General features: G+C 31.7%; 1 protein-coding gene across 1 annotated transcript in view; it reads left to right on the top strand.

Annotated features, from left to right (window-relative positions):
• LOC128249520 (uncharacterized) overlaps nucleotides 1-21,082 on the top strand; it is a 532,792-nt gene that overhangs the window by 179,498 nt on the left and 332,212 nt on the right. The gene's annotated exons all lie outside the window — the stretch shown is intronic.

Raw genomic sequence — 21,082 nt, 5'->3', positions numbered from 1 at the left:
CTGTCAAATTTGTTAGTGCATCATTTATTAACTTATTATGGAAGTGATTCTTTTTTTAATGAACGCCAAATTTAAAATAATTTAAGTAATGCAAAGCATTGTAAATTTCGACATCAACAGAGCTGACATTTTACATTTCCATGCCTGTAGTTTCTCTTATTTCTATATATATATATATATATATATATATATATATATATATATATATATATATATGTGTGTGTGTGTGTGTGTGTGTGTATAAATGTATGTACGTATTATTTAATAGAATTTATTTACTGTAGTTATCAATTAAGGCAGACATATTATGAAATGTGTTTTCTCTGTCATCATTCCATCTTGATTCTTAAAACTGAGAATTTCTGGAAGTGCATTTTCTTCGTGTTATCTGTAATGTTAGGTGTATAAATGTAATTAGCAATACGTAAACATGTAAATCGTTAATGTCATTATTATTTACCAAACTGATGTTTAAAATAGATAAATACAGCACAGTTTTTGTTCAAAAGAACATTGCATGTATTAATTGAAGGGAGGAAATTTCCCATATTATACATATCAGACATTTTAAGTATCAAAATATATCTTGGACGCATGCGCCACAATATTCGCAATGAATATTTAACATACAATAATCGATATGAAGGCACAAGTTGAGGAATTAAGAATTAATAATTAAGCCAAACTAGAGCAACACTGTAATTATCTAAACCACAACATGCAGCAAATTATTTAATGATGAAGATGAAATGAACGAAAAGTGTATTACTTGTACGAAATCTGACGCTAGTTTTAAATCGCTGTATATAAATCTCTTTAATTGACGCCAGACATGCTTGGAATTCACTTTCACTCTCCATTTTATATTTAGCTCGTTTCAATGATTAAGTTAAATGTACCACTACAAAACTTTTTAATTAGTGGTTGTATTAATCCGCAAGCAATACAAATAAACTGCCAATGCATACCACTCCGTGTTTTATAATTTAAAGTACATTAAGTGATTTAAATCGTGGATAATACAGTTAAGCATAACCAATCCCAAGCAAGACAAAGCCAAAATGGGTTTTTTAAGTGATGCAATCCTTTGTGAGAATTAAAAAAGAATTGGAATACGCTATATTAGACTGAGAGTTTTATCTTGTCTGCGCACGTTGCAATGTATTCGCACTGTATAAGATATGTGCAGCGATTAAAATTGCTTATTTTATACATTCTGATTAATAAGTCTGATTTGGCCATGACACTGTTTCCACGTTTATTAAACATTAATTTTACAGCAACGCACCTCCACCCTATTATATATACATTTATTTGTTGAAGTTTAGTAATTGATATTAAAGTTAATGTATCTTTTGTTCAGAACATTATTGGCAGTGTGTGATTTTGTTGCTAGTATCAACAGTCATATATCGTTTTTTTTAACAATCTTCATATTGCATATATGTATCCGCTTTTCATGGTTTACGCCATTTCCATTATGTGAGCTCTTATATTTTGTCCGGTATAGATATAAACAAGGTGTTAGACTCAAGATCGTAAGATTGTAGTTTCGATTCCTGGACCGGGCGACGAATTGTGTTCTTGAACAAAACACCTCATTTCACGCTGCTCCGGTCAACTCTGCTGGTGGAAATGAGTGATCTTGCGACGGACCGACGTCCCGTACACGTTGGGAATATACACGCCATTAATACCGGGAAACCAGCCCTGATGCGCCTGGCATGGCTAGAGAAGGAAATATTTATTTTACTACTTATAAATATAGATATGTTGTAATTTTATATAGTTAGGCCCCGCACTCTATCAGTTTTCTAGTTATTCGCATTCTGCAAACAACATCAGTTCTAGATATATTCTTGATTTTCCACTCCAATATTTTGGTATTCTTTGATAATTAATATACTCTGTACCAGGAAATGCTTTCATAATTTTTGCTCGGAAATCTTTGGACAATAGTCTACTGCCGTGCTTTAGGTCTCATGCCTACATTTCTAAGCAGCTGTTGCGGTATTTTTCTGTCATCGGTACAACATTGCCTTTCTGATGCTCCACTCGTCTTCCCCAATATATATTTTTTATTTTAATTTACTTTTTTTTATTTTGTATTCACTTGAAAACAATGCTTGTTTTATTTTTTCCTCCATACATTTAAGACATATTTGCACTGGGGTTTCTTTAATTATTCATTAATACAAGTCGTATTTCTAGTGGGCGTACTTTTAAATAATGTTCAGCTTTCAACAATCTCTTATCTGATTATATCTGTAAATATAAACCTCCTGTGTTACGAGGTGTGCCGTGTACATTGAATGCGGTCATCATTTAATTTTGTCACATTCAGTTTAATCATGCTCTATAACAATTGAGAGTATTAAAACATATTTCTAGGACAGCTAGAATATTGGTGCCTGTTAATATGTTTCTGCGTTAAGCAAAGTACTATGTATTAAACTAATGTGCCTATTGTTCCTTTTACTAATGTACTGTACCATATACTGTTATGGTGGGTAACATGATTTCATCATCGATTTCTAAGTATTGTTAGATTGAATTTGTTAAAATTCTCTTACATGTATTTCTTTATTTAGCACGATATTAATGTACGCAATTAATTATCCTCTCTTCAATGTCGCCTTGTCGTATCCTAATCAGAATCGCATCTCAATTTCTTTTACAAATGCGTAGTGTCTGCAGTAATTTTTCTAACTGATTGTCTGCTGCGTTGTACGATGCCAGTTCATGTGTATACAGAAGATTGCTGAATATCCCAGTCAAGTGTATGTCATCATGTAGAGGTGTCAGAACATAATAGCGTAGGAAGAGCGAGGGGGAAAGAGGCGCAAGAAGGTGAAGGAGAGGGAATTACTTTTGACCAAATATACGTCTGGTATATTTTATATATCTGTAAATTACGTGCTACTTCACACATGACTAATGTCTCGATGTGAAATTTGCGTTAAGAATACCTTTAAAATCTATGTTACGTTCAATCTCTTCTTTCTAATTCAGCAGTCATGGTAGCTCTACTGATCAATGAATTACATTTAGAACGTTAGCAGTGTTAACGTTCTCTCTGAGCTATAAAAAGTTCAGTGATTATGTTTCTGCAGATTTTAGAGTCTGCGTTGTTTAATTTTGTCATATCATCATACTTTTTCACTCAGTCATCCTATTATATTTTCAACAATGCATAGTGCCAAATATTCAAACTTTGCCATCAGATTATAAGACATGATATTGCAACAGATCTTCAATATCCTCCCGAAGGACCTGACAGACCTACATGCAGTGGATGTACGTGTCTTCAAAACGAAAAATTATGAAGCAACACCGAATGATGGGCTGCAGCATGGCCACAGCTCATGAGCTGAAACTAGTTCCCTCCACTTCAATTCATATGTGTATGTGTGCGTGTGTGTGTGTGTAAGTATGTATGCATATATATATATATATATATATATATATATATATATATATATATATATATATATATATATATATATATATATATATATATGGCTGATAGTTAGCAAGGTGAGACACACATAAGAAAGAAGGAAACAAAGGACCACTGATGAGGTCACAGAAGTGTGACGAAAGAACTCTGGCCGAAATAAGATTAAGATTAAGATTAATGTAATATAAAGCTGAAAAAAAAAAAAATTAACACCAAATATACAGTGCGTGTGTTTTTATTGGCTAAACTGGCAATATGACCATCCCCAAGTACAACAACATATATATACATATATATATACACAAAATTTTGGAAAAAAGAACTTTATATTTATGCACTATTATTATCACGCTCGTTCGTTTCTCGAACTCACCAAGTTAAATTTTGTGAATGTACAGATTGTTCTTCTATATACAACAGGTGTTTTTTTTTTCGGGGGGGGGGGGTCTTGTTTTTGGGCTGAGATTCCATGACAATGTAGATGGATAGCTAGAAATATAGGTAGGTAGATAGGCTGATAGACAGACAGACAGACAAACAGATAGATAGATAAATAGATAAATAGAAGGAGAGAGAGAGTGAGAAGAGCGATTCCATTTCCTATTCACCATTCAGTCCTTCCAGCAAGCCACCTCATGATCCATGGCAGCACTACATCTTCCAGGCACTTCATATAGGCCTCATTGTTCAACCTGAGACATTGTGTGAACTTGAATGGAGGCATAACGTCGGCACCACTTGTCGAGTTTATACATAGAACACCTGACACACGTTAAACCTTTCCCATCTGTTTACATAACTTTAATATATGTATTGTTTCAACGTTGATTATCTCTCGTGTTTTTCTCTATATGTTCCCATATCAACATGTGTGTGTGTGTGTATGTGTGTGTGTGTGTATGTGTCTGTGTGTGTGCATGTATGTGTGTGTGTGTATGTGCATGCATGTGTATCACACATATTTAGACAGATACATATTCACAAATATGTGTGATTATGGATTTGAAAATGTGTTTAAAATAGTTAGATATTCCCTCCATATTACATACATATACGGTACAAATTTGTAAGCATGAAGGAATGTTATTGGCAAAAGTCCGGTCTTATAGGCAAGCATGCTAAATAAAATATCCATATTCTCTTGTAAATTATTTAGAAGCAGATGTGATATATTTGCTATTGAAAATAGTTATAGAATGCACATGTTTCTCTGATATCTAACCGTATAATATGGATACGACCGACACTCCACTAGTGATGCAGCGTTAACAGGTATTTTGTATTAACAGAAGAATATCTATAGCAAAATCCTCCATATTTTCCCTGTTCTGCTGTAATAAAATTGAGATATCGCCACAATATAATGATTTGTTATTAAAGCTCATATGATTCCATATCTACGTTTTCATATATAATAAATCTATTGGATAGAACAATGATTGAAGAAATGATATGCACGGCATTTTCACCATAAAAGTTGATATCCGTGCCATGAAATCCTTATGAGGTATTTCCTACATAAATATGGATGATATGGTACTGGCTATCAACATAGAGGCGGATACAGACCATGCATATGCATTAAAACCGGCATACATATACATATGAATGTATGTACATGCGTGTGAATATATTGTATATGCACATACATATGTTTCTGTATATTTCTCCCTCTCTCTCGCTATATGTATACGTGTGTGTGTTAGTGTGGGTGTGCGTGTGTGTGTGTGTGTGTGTATGTGTGTGTGTATGTGTGTGTGTGTGTGTGTATTTTATGATTTTCTTCACTGCATTCGAGAAAAACAATCGACCAAATATAATAAATATTGAAGCAATTTCTCTGGGCTATGAAGCCATTCCCATTTACGTGTGATATCCCAAATGACAAAAACTACATACTCACACTTACCATGAGCACGCGCATACGTACATGTGAATACTCGCACGTTCATATGCATGCATCTATATACGCTTACGCGTGTGTGTGTGTGTGTGTGTGTGTGTGTGTGTGTGTGTGTGTGTATGTGTGTGTGTGTGTGTGTGTGTATGTGTGTGTGTAGATTTGTAGATATGTATACCTATGTGCTTTGCTTACATCTATGTATATATATATATATATATATATATATATATATGCTGGTATAAGTTAGAGGTTTTCAAACCCTTCAAGGAATAGATGTTTCCAAAGGCACTCCTGATAATTACCTCAGTGAGTATAGTCCTTGGTACAAGGTATACGGCAGCAGGTAATTTAAAAGGTAAACCGTAGTTTGATTTATATAGACTCTTCATAACTAAATATTATTACGGCAATGACTCTATTTACTCGCTAGATCGGACCGACGCTCGATTTAAATACATGAACTTCCTACAACCCCACCTTTCTTAACTAATTATATAACGGCTTCCTATTGTTCCTCCATTTTCTTTATCGTCTATATATATATATATATATATATATATATATATATATATATATATATATATATATATATATATATATAGTGAGTATTTACATGTGATATATATTTATCTACTGCTATCTTCTAAGCAAAGCTAAAATATTCTACTTACGTTTAAGATTCTCTTAGAGTTCTTCGTGAATTTTGAGAACCTTTTTGATTGGTATAAATGATATTTTTTTGTTGTTAAAACACCTTTCTTTTTGTATTTTTTAAACATTTGTTTCGTATATTTTTTTATACTCAGTACATTATTTGTTTACAATGATGATGTTCATTGCGAGATCATGTGCTCATTTTTTCAATGTTATTGCGTATTTATATTTTAGTGTTAAAGTTTCTCATTCTGTGGTTGCTTGTGTGATTGCGTCTTTGGTCAGAGTGCTTGTGCTGTAGTGGATGGGGTACGTGGTATTGACACAACCTAGCACAAATCATTTTGAAATCGCATAAATAGATATTTTCTCCATAGAAACTAAAGTAAATAACTTATAAAATCATGCGAGACAAAAGTTATAGAATACACAGATAATTAAGGAAATTTATGTCCCACGAATACTATTTGATTTGAAAGTAAAATACAATCACATTTATAAGAACTGCTATAAATTTATTTTGTTCTTCATATTATAAAATTCATTTTTTTAATTTTATGCTTAGTAGGCAATGAAAATATATTGTTCGGCAGACTTACAATATCACGTGCAACTGGAAACAATAAAAGTCAGAAGAATGAAATTTATTTTTAGCGATAATTTAAACAATATTAAAATAATAATGAATCGTAAGAACAAGCGTTTTGAAAACATCCTTTTTAGAATCTGTATTGTAACTTTTGGCAGTCTTTGTCTTACGTTTTACACAACGATGATCTTCAAAGCGCAACGCATGCAGTTGTCAATAGAACAAAAGAATAATCTTTTCTAAATCGAAAAGATTAATATAATCCCCAAAGAATGCCAGTGTACACGTAATCTCCTTATAGAAAAGAAGTTTCTAGCTAAGGCAAAATTTTCTTGAAAGTAGCTATGTAAACTACAGCTGCCTATAGGCAAGACAACTGTTAAGAATGCATGCCACCTAGTATAGAATTGTCAGCCCAATATTATTCTTAAATTTGAGAAATCGTGTCATTAGACATTGTTCTTGAATTCGATAAAATCACTGAAAATCGATAAAACTTAGTCTAATGCCAATGGCTATGGAATAGTAAAATCAATATATGTTATTTGTTCACTAAAATGTTGTAAAATGACAAAGGTTGCTCTATAATTTTAACAGAGGAGAATGAATAATTCACTTTCGCTTATTTAATGTTGCTATCATTTTTAACTGAATATATTAAAATTCATAACTAGTTATACAGGAAACAACAATTTTTAGTTTGCGTTTTATCGCTGCGAATTACACCAACACCTAATACTTGAGATTCTAAATAGGTAATGGAGAAAAAACTGGGAGAAACTTGTCGATGGAAATACTAAACTACTAAGAAAATTCTACCCACGTATTTTTTCTTAGCAAGATCGCATTATTGGGTGGTGCTCAAGGCATGTCTATTACATCTTACGTTATCATAAAGTTCAGTCTTGAACATCATGATTTGTGCTTGAAGGTGAAGCAAGGAAAGGCAATAACTCGTAGGCGTATATCCTTATTGAGAGCAATCTCCGGGGGTTTCTTGCACGTGGTGGTGGGGGGTTGTAACGAACATTATTCACAAAAAAATAATAATAATAAACAAGTGAAAATCGTTTCATGATCTTGGTGAAGTTGTATGAGGTTTTTCAGCGTCATGTATGCTGATAGATTAGCAATGAACACGACCGTAATGGAACAAGTTAGCTTGCAGAAATCATGAGGTTAATTATTTGGAATATCAAGAAGTTAACAATTATTGCAGCCTAAAATGTTTCGATGGCTCGCAAGTAAACAAACGATATATCTCCTTATAGCAAAATCATTTTCGAGTATTGAATGATAAACACTTCTGTTTGACGTAAATAAGTATCTTCGTGTCAAATTATCCATGCATTTGAAGAATTAGATATGAATAGATTGTGTATTGAATGTACTATCTTCATTAATTTAATTACCCAACGCAAATACAATACACTTTTGATTATATGCGTCTAATTTTACAGTGTGATATCTTGTCTGATGAAGTTGTTATTTTCAACATCGATGTTTCAATTAAGCATGTTCATTCTTCATTTCGAGGGTATTTTACTTTCATCTCCTAATGAAAATGGTATCGTGTTTCAGAGGAGCTTGGTATTTGGCACTCGTCTTAATTGTTGTGTCTTTCGATTTTACAGAACGACGCAAAAAAAATAAAAATATAAGAAACAAAGTTGAAAACTATCTCTCGTTTACAATGAGGAAGTCAGATTTTCATAAGTTTTAAGCAATTAGTTTTGTTGGGAGATCATTCCGACATACTCGATTGAAGATTTTCTCTTTTTGTAATGGACACAGTAAGAGAATCACTGACAATGGTTTAACGAAGTGGACATATAGTAATGGGTTCGAGTATTTGGAATATTGAAAATTAGAACAGCGTACTTATAAACAGGCTGAAATAATATTGTCATCGTTGTTTCATATAGAAAGAGACGATGTTATAAAATAGAACAGAGTAAAATATATCAATTATATGTATTTGAATTCAATGAAGAAAATTGCTGTCTATCTGTTAGTATTACATATATTGCCAGAAACTGTCAGTATACTAATGTCCAACTACATACCAAATACACTGCATTATCCAGATAGGATATTCTCTTTATTGCAAAAGGATTTCAATAGCTTACCGTAATCGTCGTGGTAGAAGTATTTCTGGTGTTTTTGTTCTCATACAAAACCGGTGTTACGAATCAAGAATAATAATTTAAAACTGCTGAAACGACTCGTATAGTTTAAGCCGATAAACTACTTTAATAAATTTATCATATTTCAGTATCACGTGTGGTGTTAATGCTAACGAATTCAATATGTACAATAATATCTATATATTGCGTTGAAACTAAATTAACTTTTAACGTTGTCTAGACTCTAACATATATAATGGTATATCGGTTAAATTTGAAATAATTTCCTGCCTTTACAACGAACGTACAAATATAAATCTCTGAGTAGAAGATCAAAGGAATAATAGAACGCGTAGAATGTGTTAGATTTCGAATAGTTGAAAGGTCTACTAATCAGTTTAGTATTATAGAAAGAGTGCTAGAATACCATTAACAATATATTTTAAAAGAGTTCAACATATTTTCTTCACCTCCCGCTACGATAGAGTTTCAATTGTAACAGTAAATAATACGTTCGTACCAGTAAGCAGTTAATAGTGTATACGCGATTACAATAAATGCAATTCTATAAATGTAAGTATATTTTATTAGCTGTTACTTCCACACAGGATGTTAGAAAATTAGTTCAAACTAGTTCATAGAATCTTCAACTGGACCATTGCTGACCGTGTGAGCTGCAAAATTTATTGGAGAATTGTTTGGGTTACAAGCTTGAGCAAATTTGTAAAAAATACTAATTCTTAAATTTCAAGTGGAAATCTGTTTCGAACGTTGTGTGTGACGATGTATACACATGTATATATAATTTTAAGAAATAATAAATTATGCATAAGCTACAGCCGTGAAGGCCATGTGTGGTATGCGATAGGTCATAGGGATACTTGGTCAATTGAAGTTTCGATTGCAAGTCATGTCATATTACATACACAGATATATGCAAACGACTATAGTGAAAAGAAGCAAAACGAAGAGCAGCAAATACTTAGTACACACCTATCCAATTACTCAGTGTATGTATATATATATATATATATATATATATATATATATATATATATATATATATATTGTGTCGGCAATATTTATGGTATTCTACATCAATAAAATATTACATTGACCAAGCCATGAGGAGTGAAAACAGTTCTTCTTTACAGTTCGGATACAGTACTTCTTTAGGGAAAATTTGAAAGAAGAGAAAGCAAAATATTTTCTTTTCTTTTTTCTTTTTTTTTTAATTAGAGGGTGTAAAATTGCAGTCTTTCATTCATTACTCTTCTACCAACATTTTGCTTGACGAAGCACTGCATCCAAATCGTACGATTTTCGACTGCTCATGATAAGTTAACATTACATTTTTATCGATATATATATATATATATATATATATATATATATACATTCGTACATACATAAAACATTTAGCAAAACCATTTTCCTGAATAAGTTGTCGACAGATGTTTGACTCTACAAGACAATTCACACGAGACTAACTGGTTTTCCCTGTCGTTCAGCTTATCATATTTTAAGTATGTTTTTCACAATGCCTTTTTCTGGGTCGTATAGTGGTAGAAGCGTTTGTGAGGAATATTATATACCTAACTAGCATCTGTCATTTCTTATACAATAATGCAACTTTTCGTTTGTGTGTCAAGCCGCTACGTAAGAAAAACAAATATAGACCTATATATCTGAGGCGGGGCGATGCGATCACTTAATAGAACTTGTAATCGGTATTATCGATTTAACAAAACCTTGAACGCGGTGGGGAAAGATAACAGCAGCTTCATGATTGGAAATCGTAAAATAATTATAACGCGATTTATTCATCTGAAATTGACTAAGCATATTTATGTTCAATTAATCAAGTAGTGAATGTAACTGAGTAATTGAAAGCAATGAAATATGCCAATACTAGAAGAATCAGTTGAATAAATAAATCTTGAGTGAGATCATACTTGAGAATCTTCCAGAATCCCTTATGTGTTTTGTTTGGTATATATCTACCTAAAGTCTTAACTAAACAAAAATCTTAAAGACACAAGATATAGCAATATACCAACCAATTTTCAAAACACTAACTAGGCATGCAGCCTATTATACATATATATTATATAGATAAATAGAGAGAGAGAAAGCGAGGGATGGGGAGCGAGAGACTATATATATATATATATATATATATATATATATATATATATATATATATATATATATAGCTAGATAGATGGAGAGAGAGAGAGAGAGAGTGAGAGAGAGAGAGAGAGAGAGAGTGAGAGAGAGAGAGAGAGAGAGTGAGAGAGAGAGAGAGAAAGAGAATGTGTGTGTGTATGTGTGAAAACTAATAAAAAGTATGTAAAATTATAATGTTCAATAGCAAGAAGTATGGAAATTGGGTGACTCTACAGAATGGCTACTAAGAAGTTAAACTAAGCAATGTAAATAATAATTAGACCTCAAGCGTTATCTAAAATAGATATTTTATCTGGTGTTATGTAGGTTCATGTGCTTTATGTATCTATGAAGTAAATTCGACTAAAAATAGTAAATGAAGTAATTGACCACTATGCTAAAGGAACAAAAAACATCTATATGTCAATGCTATAAGGTCACTATTGCCAAAATTAATTTTCTAGCATATATATATTATGCATCCACCATGGAGACTGATACTTGGAAAGAGGTGTGTATCTCCGATTGTTTAGTTCTTTGCAATAAGCTGACGCACTGATATCTATATTCTCTCTTGAGTTTTCTAAACTTTACAAGTCTGGTTTATTCTAAAAGAAAATGAAAGAGTAATAAGTACTTAAAATATCATTGCACGCATTAGAATTAATAGGTGTATTGTTTGAAACTATTCAAATACGCAGCATTAATCTTGTCTAAATTTCAATTAATATATATAATTTTAAACGAATGTAATAAACAGGAGTAAATCAATCATCGTGTATCATATTAATATCAAAAGTAATTCAGCATTTACTTTTGAAGACAATATTTCGAGAAATCCACATGTATATACACATCTCGTAAAATTTCCAAGCAACGAGAATGCCTTTTATTTTAGTTTAGTTTACAAAAGTTTTGATGTTTCAGTCAATCAATACTCCTCCATTTTCTTCTGTCTACAACTGCATCGCTTAGGAAATAAACTAAAAGTTATATGTGGATAGGTGGGGTTTTTTAATACTACTGAAATTATTTCTGTGTCATTTAACATATCTTAGAACAACTGTCGCATTATGTCTGTAAATACTATCAGGAAACAATTGTCGGCAATAAGATTAAGGATTGTTCCCCAATCAATATACAGTTACTAACGCTTAATGTTCGAAATTTCAATTATTAAAGTACGTTAGACCATAATCTAAATCCGTCAACCATTATATTGTTATTGAGGCTAATGTCCTATATAAGATATCATTAAACCTCGAATAAAGGAATATCCTATTTATATCTTCATGTTGTTAACTTTAATTAGACTGAATGTGAATGCAATGAAAATCAGTATTGTTTTACAGAATTACTATTACCTATTAATATTATTGTGTTAATAAGAGCAAGAAATTTAGAAACATGTAAAATTTATAATAAAATATTAATATAGATATCCATAAATACAAGTGTGCACATATGTGTCTGTGTAGCTACTCAGTGTATACACACGCACACACAGGACATTTATAATGAAATAGTATTAGCTGTTTCTGAGATATTATGGATATCCCGTCTTCAGAGTCGGTGTGAGAAAATATTTGAGTTCGAATTATAATGGAAAAGGAGGAGATAGGGAATATAGAGGGAATTAAGAGAATGGAAGTAAAAAATAAGATGTATAAAGATATTGTAGTTGCTGTTCCATTTTTCGAGGAAAATGGTGTATAGAATTGTAAAAAGTTCCCTGTACATGGTATGAATGTTCCAATAGCAGTTTATGTGTAGTCGTTTCGAAGTATGGAGCCGTGGAATCAGTGTTACTCCTCCGAAAGGGTTTTGTGGTGCGAATAAGAATTTGAAAATGTACTGGTAGTATCTGTAGATAGATGGGGGAATGAGAGATGTGTATGATTAAAAAGGGGATAAGGTTAAATTTTAAACAGGAAGAGAAAATGAGAGGAAGAAAGAAGGTATAATGACATGCACACTCTTTGAGTCTTCTAGATTCCAATACCTCTCATATATATATATATATATATATATATATATATATATATATATATATATATATATATTATACAGATATTTATTATACATACATTTAGATACATTTGTTTATATGTATATATATGGATATGCATAAATAGTGTGCGTGCGTGTGTGTGCGTGCGTGTGTGTGCGTGCGTGTGTGTGCGTGCGTGAATGCGTATGTGTGTGTGTGTGTAGAAAGGCACGTGGCTTAGCATTTAGGGTGCAATCAGTAACCGTAAGATAGTAGTTTCTGTTCTTGGACCAGGCAATGAGTTGCATCTTCAGCAAAAATTCTTCATTTCACCTTTTCTCGTTTCAAGCAACTTAGTTTCCAAAAATGAATAATCGGGCGTCAGGCTTGCGTCCGTCCGGCGTGGAGAGGGAGATGTAGGCGAGAGAATTCTAGTAACTGGATATATATATATATATATATATATATATATATATATATATATATATATATATATATATATATATATATATATATATATATATATATATAAATGTGAATGTGTGTGTGTATTTATGCACATCCACCGATCTAACAATATATACACACACGCGCGTATATATGTGCGTGTGTGTGTAGTGTGTAATGCATACATGTGTTTGCATGTCTATTGATTTACATATGCATAATAGGCGTGTATTTGTTTATGTGTGTGTGCGTGTGTGCATGTGTGTGTATCTGCGTATGTATTTATGAATCGATAGTCGCTTTATATGATCATGCATTTATTTCTATAACTATGCTACTATCCATGTAGTTATATTTATGAGTGTACAAATAGTAATTATTCTGTCAACGACTTCATAGATAACAAATTGTTTAATCAATTTATAGATTTACTGTCTAAATCGAGATAACCAAAATGCCTTTACAACTGACAATTCCTGATATATTAGCAGACATGAGATGAGTCAATATAGTAATTACGAAATGAATGGAAAGGAAATCAGCACAACTAAGACAATAGAATTAATTAAAATACGGTTGTATGTAGACATTCTTCTTAGTCAGCTAATTATTATTATCACACTTGGTATGCCTGTACAACAACAGTGTCTTCCTTGTATTTGTTGTTATTCGGGGCTTAGTAAAGCCCGATTAAACATCCCTACTTTTAAATTCATTCAAAATCTGACTACCCCTTACTTGTATGTCTAGCATATTTGATGTGCTAAAATGTTATTTAAAATACTACAGTCGTTGTGATTTTGATGTCGACGCTGACTCTAGAAGTGTTTGATATTGCTAACAGAGGCCCAATCTGTGCAATACTGATGATATTGTTGCTAATATTCCATTTCATATGTATTTACTGGGAAAAGGAAAAGGAAATCCTTTTCTGACGTATCATCAATTTTATGTGACTGTGCATATATATATATATATATATATATATATATATATATATATATATATATATATATATATATATATATATATGTGTGTGTGTGTGTGTGTGTGTGTGTGTGTGTGTGTGTGTGTGTGTGTGTGTGTGTGTGTGTGTGCGTGTGTATATGTATATATATGAAGGAAACAATAGATTTAAAAGGAAGAGGGAGTATCATTCTACAGCTGTTTAATGACCACTAAGGGTGAACGAGCTCTATTTTCTACTTTTATATACTATACACATAATCTCTCTCTCTCTCTCTCTCTCTGTATATATATATATATATATATATATATATATAAGCGAGGCGTGGCTGTGTGATGAGAAGCTTGCTACTCAACCACATGGTTCGAGGTTCAGTTCCGGGCAATTGTTTTCTACTATAACCTCGGGCCGACCAAGAGCTTTGGAGTGGATTTGGTAGACAGAAACTTCATTCCCTCGCTGTATACTCATCTATAAAAAGTGTCATGTCTTTTCGAAATAATACGAATTAATCGTATCTAGGAAGTTGTATTTAGTGAAAACAGTTTAAGATTCGTTCGTTTGTTGCTTCCATATAATACCAAATGCTTCCATTAGCAGAAAGGAACAAATTACTACTAACGTTTAGTCTGATACCACCTAACTGTATTGAATCTACGTACTCGCAGTCAGCAATGCACATTCACTCCTTATATCACTTGCTACTATGATACTCATTCATTAGTTTCATGTAATTCAATAGTATGTGTATCATTCGCGAACCGCAGCGGCTGTCGCTAACATGTGTCAGTATAAGTAGTAGTGGTTGTACGAGTATTGAAGAAGGAAACAATTACATTTAATAATCATAGAGGTTAAACTATGAAATCTCACCATGCAATTGACGACACATGAAAGGCAAATGAAAAAAGAAACATCAGCTTTGCACGTGTCACATTCTATAAAAAGGGTTCATTTGCTGCATTTGAAAGGATACAATTTAACTTCTGTGACACTAAGGGAATTTCTCATGGAGTAACGTTGACATTTGAAATATTTAGAAGTGGATCGATAGAACAGAAAATCTCAACAAAGGAATTACGGATTACGTTTTCCAGAAGCTGTTACTATGGGGACATGACAATTTCATTAGATTTTAAAACAGGAATGTCATTGAATTAATCTCCATTCGTACCTTTAGGTAAGCGAAGGTGTCAAGTGGCCTGTGACATCCAGTTGTATGAAATGAAAAAATAGAAATAAATTGATTCAACGTCATTGTTATTCGGACAAACTTCCTGTTCTGTGATATTAACAAGAGGAAGACTGTGATCCGTGGCATCAGGAACCACACTGTATGATTAGAAGACGACAGAAGATTGAGAGAAAAATAAAGCGCAAAACAAGATCAAACACATCGATAAAAATACACAGATCAAAACAAAATTAACAATTATTACGATAGTAATAGACTATAATTAGGAGAGTAATATTTAATAGCAAAAGCAGAATTAGTTATAAACACAAAATATTCTCCGACGCTAGAAAATATATAGATAAAGTTACTGTTGCTGACAGTGGTGGCAGTTGTATTGTTGTTGACGTTCTCATTTCTTTCAATTATGGCATTTGTTTTCTTGAAGGAAATTGAATTCCTGCTGATTTTGGAATTTTTGTTGAGAATAAACAGCAATGGCTTGACATTATCGAGATCAGGCTCAAGCAGAGTTCTTTACATAAACTTCTGCACGATAACAAAATAGTTTTTAATTATACAGAGCGTCAAATGTTTACACCACTACTAATTGCAACTGCATAGTGTGGTACATAATAGCTAAATTGGTTCACTCACCAGCGGAAGCTAAATGTCTCGATCACGGACACTACAAAGCGTACGTGACAAAATGTGAAAAGTCAAACTATAGTCCGGATGTTCGACTGTGTACCATCGCCTGAAATTATGGCACAGATTCTTATAAATAAACAAAAAATAATCGATTGAGAATGATAAAATATAACGTATATTAAAATTAATCTAAGAATGATGTGATTTTCTAAATTTAAGAACAATTTTATTAAATTTTACTTTGCTCAAAGTCGAAAATAATAATGTTTTCAAATTTTAGTTCAGTGTTAGCAGTGTTTGAAAGGAGGTGGAAATCCATTGCATTGAATCCAGTTTTTAATTGGTAGTAGCTTTACAGACGTCGGAATAATGAAACGCAAAATCGACTTCGTGGGAATATGAACACCCGACACAAAACGAGTGGAACGCTGCTGAGTATTTTGCACGGCATGCTAAATATTCTGCCAGCTGACTGTTTTAATGATAATGGCGTTGATAATAATATTGATAATAATAATAATAATAATAATAATAATAATAATAATTAATTTAATTCGTTTTATCAAAAATATGTAAGGACAAAGACAGGACGAAGGTTATTATTATTATTATTATTATTATTATTATTATTATTATTATTATTATTATTATTATTAATATTATTGTTGTTGTTGTTGCTATTATTAAGGTGGCGAGCTCGCAAAATCGTTAGCACGCTGGACGAAATACTTAGCGATATTTCGCCCGTCACTACTTCCTGAGTTCAATTTCCGCTGAGGTCAACTTTGCCTTTCATCATTTCGGCAAGGATAAAATAAGTACCAGTTGAACACTGCGGTTGATGTAGTCGAATCGTCTCTTTCTCCAAAATCGCTGCCCTTCTGGCAAAATTTGAAACTATTATTATTATTATTATGAAGGCAGCGAACTGAAAGAATCATTAAACCTTGCAGTATTTCGCCCGTCGCTACGTTCTGAATTCAAAATCCGCTGAGGTCGACTTTGCCTTTCCTTCTTCCGGAGTCGATGAAATAAATACAGGGGTCGCTGTCATCTACTTCTCCGTTCCCCGAAATTGCTGTTTGTATGCCAAAATTTGAAATCATTATTATTATTATCCACTTCGAGATTTTTCCGAAAAGAAAATAATAATTGAAAACTGTATAAGTAATGAGACTAGCATATTGACTCTGAACTGGCTAATTTAATTTTCTATTATTTTACATTTTATCTTTGTGTTAGCAAAAAAATGTTTGAAGAAGATTTTTCAATGTGTTAAAAAAATTCAATACTGTCTCACTCTGAGCAGACAGAATTTGCAAGTTTAGCGAAGACGATTGTATCTATCAGAATTCTTATCGCGATAAATTTATTGTAACTTTTACTTTAATATTACAAACATGATGAATGATTATATTATTATATAAAGGGAAATCAATTAAATTTCAATGGAATAATTGTTGTAGTATTCCGGAATAAATTATCAATATTTGAAGAAACTAAGACAAAATCGCTATGATAGACGTGGTAATACTAAATATATTTAATGATTTGTACTGAAACCAAACTCAGTGAATAAGTCTGAATGACTTATACATCTGGATTATCTCATAATGAAAATGTCATAAAGTAACACAATTAATGTGTTGATAATTACGCTCGCTGCATTAGAAATAGTGATTTTAGTAACCCATCTGACAGGTATATACATATTAGACCTTCATTAAGAATATATAAACGGAAATAATTATCCGGCTATTAATTTAAAATCGATTAATGCGCATAATAATAACTCTATACATGTCTGCCTTCTTCTTTTGATATCATTCAATTCTCGCAAAATTCACACATATCGTCTCCCACACACGTACACACACGTGCACATGAGCATGCATGAGCATCTGTACATATTTGCATATATATGTATGTATGAATTTATACGTGTATGCATATACACACACACACACACACATATATGTTTCTGCATGTGCGTATATATGTGTGTATATATGTACGTGTGAATGTATATATATATATATATAGATGTATATGTGAATATATCTATATGTATATAAATATTTATATATAAATGTATATGTGTATATATGTATATATATATATATATATATATATATATGTGTGTGTGTGTGTGTGTGTGTGTGTGTGTGTGTGTGTGTCTGTGTGTGTGCATATATTTATATATATGTCTGTGTGTGTGTGTGTGTGCATATATTTATATATATGTGCATGTGTATATGTGTGTGTGTGTGTATATATATATACATATATATGTATATATGATATTGACACGCTTTCGCATATACTCAGAGGCCCTAAATCATATACTATAATATACCCATGTCTGAGACAGAATTGAAGAAATATTTAAAAACTCTGCCTCAATAGAACACAAAGTAGATACCGATCAGTGGCTATCGACCGGGGTCCATACAGCTCTTGTTTTTCCGTATAAGATTTTGTTATTAATATATATTCTTCTTTTCTTTTACTTCTTTCTGCCATTTTGACCGCGGGGATGCAGGAACAAGGTCTTAAAGTGTTTGAATCGAACAAGTCGACCCCAGGATTTATTTTTGAGGCATAGTACCTTCAGTCTCGGTCACTTTTATCGAACCGCTGACTTACGGGGACGTAAACACACCGACACCAGCTTACATGATGACAGTGACAGACACAAATACCACACACACAGAATATTTGTGGGTGTCGGGCTTCTTTCAGCCTCCGTCAATCAAATCTACTCACAACATTTGCCCAATGTGTTTCATAGCGGGACTGAACCCGGAACCATGTGGTTGGGACGCAAGCTTCTTGACATGCAGCCAGGTTTGCAATAAAGTCACTGACGTTCATATTTATTACATTTATACGTTTTGTTTTTAACCTGTACTCCTCGAAGTGCCTTCTAAGAATGAAGCTAGATAATGTGGTTTATGCAATGCTATCTCATATACACATGATGTTGGTATAAAAACACAAGGAATTTATATACGTGAAATTACCAATTTAAAACTATATAGGAATATGTTGAATCATACAAATTGATGTTTTAAATAATAACTACATATCAAGAACAATTTGAGTGAAAGAGAATATTATTATTTTATCTGTGAAGTAAAATTTAAATGCATATTGCCATTAATATTTAGATGTTCAATAATATATGTACATAAGAATATAAGAACATATAAGCATAACAATAGCAAAGTGGTTCCATGAGAGGGTATTAGTTTAACAGCTAAAGAAATGCTAATTATGCATCTACAAATATCAAATGACAAAGAACGAGTGTGCCAGAGAAATACAGGGATAAAAAAAGCACGTCTGCATCAGAGTGTATAGCGAAATATATATATATATATATATATATATATATATATATATATTGAAACAGAGAGAGAGAGGTAGGAGTGAGAGAGAGGGATATATATATATATATATATATATATATATATATATATATATATATATATATATAGTTATACATATATACACACAGACATATATATATATATATATATATATATATATATATATATATATATATATATAGTTATACATGTATATATAAACATATACATAGCTATATATATAATTATACATATATAGATATATATGTGTATATATGAATCTGGGTATTCATATATTTACGCATGTATATATATATATATATATATATATATATATATATATATATATATATATATATATATATATATATATATATATACCCGCATACATATTTCAAACTCACACATACACGCGCGCGCGCACATGCGCGCACGCGCACACGTATATACAAATGACTGCGTATATAATTTGTGTAGCTGAGTATGTAAATGTGTATATGTCCATGGTTGAACATATGTGAAAGATATCGATATTTTACATTTGAAGAAACAATTTATAAAACCGTAAATTGCTCCTGAAATAGTTTTAGTTTTTCTTCCTACTACTTACAAATCATGTAAGCTATACCTGATGCGAACAAAGCAAATTTCGTTTATAATAATTATTTATGATGTGAATCGTGCCTTGCAACATACCTATTTCTTTTGACGTCATGCCTTTACTGACGTTTAAAGCAAGATATTTCAATACAATCTATGATGATTGCAACAGGAATATTGAAGTTTGAGAATTAATAGCACACTTCTCAGGATTTCAGTTTGTATCACTTTAGTTTTTTTTTGTTTGTTTTTATATTTCCTTTGAACATATAATAAAATTTAATACAATATATTTCTACACAATATTTTCTTAATGTATGATTGATTACTCTAAAATATATTCCTATATAATGACGACAATTGATTACATTCGTGCGCTATAAAATAACTTCAGTTGAAATGTAAATATAACGATGGAAAAAAATCAATTCTGTTTAACCTATAGTGCTAATAAAGACTCAAATTTATTGCATCCACATTTAATACGAAAATAATTATCATTGTCCAAACTGTTTCACACATTCCAATCAAAGAGAATATATTTAAATTCTTGATTTTGACATATATAAAAGTACACGTGCGTTGACAGAGATGGTGGAGCACTCACACACACACCCACGCACACTCACCAATATATGTCTTCCACACTACCTTCCCTCACACGCACGCACTCTCTCTATCCATTACACACAAACACACATACACACACATACACACACACACACACACACACACACACACATATATATATATATATATATATATAGATATATATATATATATATATATATATGCATATACACACATATATACATACGTATTTCAATGTGCGTATTGCTATTTATATTGTATATATGTATATATATATATATATATATATATATATATATATATATATATATATATATATATATATATATATATATATATATATATATATATATATATTGAATGTACATTTATGAGTGTGTGCGTTTTAGT

Source organism: Octopus bimaculoides, chromosome 15, assembly GCF_046866305.1.
Source record: "Octopus bimaculoides isolate indiv1 chromosome 15, ASM4686630v1, whole genome shotgun sequence".
NCBI classification, from domain to species: domain Eukaryota; kingdom Metazoa; phylum Mollusca; class Cephalopoda; order Octopoda; family Octopodidae; genus Octopus; species Octopus bimaculoides.
The sequence above is the reverse complement of the archived record's forward strand: the minus strand, read 5'-3'. Positions and strand labels throughout refer to the sequence as shown.